This window comes from Sinocyclocheilus grahami, unplaced genomic scaffold (genome assembly GCF_001515645.1).
Source record: "Sinocyclocheilus grahami isolate Dianchi unplaced genomic scaffold, SAMN03320097.WGS_v1.1 scaffold543.1, whole genome shotgun sequence".
NCBI classification, from domain to species: domain Eukaryota; kingdom Metazoa; phylum Chordata; class Actinopteri; order Cypriniformes; family Cyprinidae; genus Sinocyclocheilus; species Sinocyclocheilus grahami.
Genome location: NW_015505722.1, coordinates 1,561,503 through 1,563,783, shown reverse-complemented (window position 1 = coordinate 1,563,783; position 2,281 = coordinate 1,561,503).

Here is a 2,281-nt window from a genome sequence, read left to right as displayed (position 1 = left end):
CTGCATGTCTGAAAAGCAGTACCTGATAAGACTTCTGTCTTGTGAGTATAGACTGGGCTTTTCACTTGTTTCTTCACTGGCTGTTCCAGCTTCAATACATTATGAATTCCGTAAGACAGAGCAAAACTTGGATCATTGTGTGTTCGAGCCTATCTGCAGACGAAATCACAGAAAAATTAGAATGGAGGAAAGGCGACTCGATGTACAGCCTTATACTGAGAACCCTGAGTCATCCACTTCTCTTGCAAACTATGAGGTAACTTATCCACTATGGGAGCTACACCACAAGCGGTGTCAAGATAAATAAGTCCAGGTAGATAGCCTTCTTGTTTTGCAGACTCCACTTCCTGTAGAAGATCACCAAGTTCTCGAAGCTTTTTCACATCTCCATTTCGAAAGAAGGTCTAACTGCTCAGTGGCTGACAGGTGCAACCCTTGAATTGCATTGACGAAAGATGACTTCCACGCCCAATAATTCTCAGGACGGTCGTTGAACTTAAAAATACCTGAATTAACAAGCTCTCTGCGTGCTAAATACCTAGCTATCTCACTCACATTAGCTTCATTGTTGAATGACGGCTGTGGTGTTGTCTTATATGGTGAAGAGGTAAATGATTTGGAATTTATGGCAAGATGTTTGCACTGACCTCTGAGGCTGCTGCGTCATGTTCTCTATATCAGGTTTATTGTAGGAATCTCTGACATCACTAGTCATAAGGCGATGCTGCCTTGGTGGTGTTTCAGACTCCAACACATGGACAAAGTGCTCTAGAGGTAATTGATGTGGTTCATCTTCAAGAGGTGGCGATAACTCCATTTGAGCCTGACACATGACGCAATCACGGGTGCGATCAGAAATCTCTCTTACATCGGAAATCCTTTCTCTGAGCTCACTTTCTGCTGCTGCCTCCAACATCTTTGCCTCAGCGAGGGCTGCTGCCACCTCACCCTCTTGCTTTAGTGTTGCTAGGGATGCTTCCATGCGAGCCTCTGTCACTTTCAGTTGAGCTTTTTCAATCAAGATTTCAGATTGTTTTTTAAGGAATTCAGCCTTGGCCCGTGCTGCTTCCAACTTAGCTTTGGCAGCAGCCATACTAGCTGATGAGCTTCTCGATCTATTAGTCGAAGCAGAGGCTATAGATCTTATTTGTTTGGGCGAAGAGCACGCACGCGATGTCTCCGAGGGGGCAATCGGCATGCACCGCGAGCGTTTTTCCAAGGAAAAAGCTCAGCTCTCGTTTGTCTCTTTTCAAGGAAAGAGGGGCAGCCATCTGCTTCCCGCGATTCAGGATCCGCCGCTGCTGAGGCACGGAGGAGAATGAGCTCGTGGGGATCGCATGTGGATCTGGCCAATGAGTTTGAAGAGGGGTTTTCCTTCTCGCAATCGTCGGCTGTGGATGAGAGTGAGCCGCTGGAGGATGATGTTATTTCATTAACATTGTCTGATCCAGGGGCGAGGGAGAGAAAAAAAAAGAAAAAAAAAAATGTTAGGAAGGGATACAAAAAGCTGAGGCTGAGCTTTCCCAGTTCTCCAGTTTTTTCCTCACGCATCCATCGATTCCAGCGTACGAGTTATGGTAACATTGAGGCGATGCGCGAAAGCGGTTATTAGAAGATGCCCCTATAGAGAGACGCTGGCCAGCTATCTCTCTATGGATGAGACGTCCTCTTTTAAGACTCCCTCCTTGACATCTCGCTCTAATGCCAGGGCATACGCAGCAGCAACAGCAGCAGGTCGGGCTGTCGCTTTATTGCACACGATGGTGATGCCCCAAGCATATCAGGCTGGCCTACTGAAAGACCTGGATAAAGGCGAGGGCCTTTCTCCTAATGAGGTAGCTGAGTGCGGGCAAAGGCGCGCTCAGCGGCCTTTACGAAGGTCCAGGTCTGAGCCCGAACAACCCAAGGGGTCCTGGCCCGTCTCGGTTTGAGGATCAGAGACAGGCACAGAAGGCTAGTGTGGCGGCTCACACTCCTCCCCCGCCCGTGGGTAGGGGTAGGAATAATCACGGGTCAAATGAAGGTAGGCAAAGTCCTAAGGGATGTGATCCAGAAAGGGCGTCAGCGCTTTGTCCAGATCAGAGTGATACCTCAGTATCTACTCATTTCCTTTGGGTGTCTTACATCTGCCCTTATCTTCCCCTTCCTAATTCCCTTGTAACCACCATCTCTCCACCTGACCGAGGTTAGGTGGGAATTTCCTGCATTACAGTCTCCTATGCTGGACCTATGATGCTTGGTTGGTTCTATGGCTTCATAGTGACCACCTTACTGATGGTCC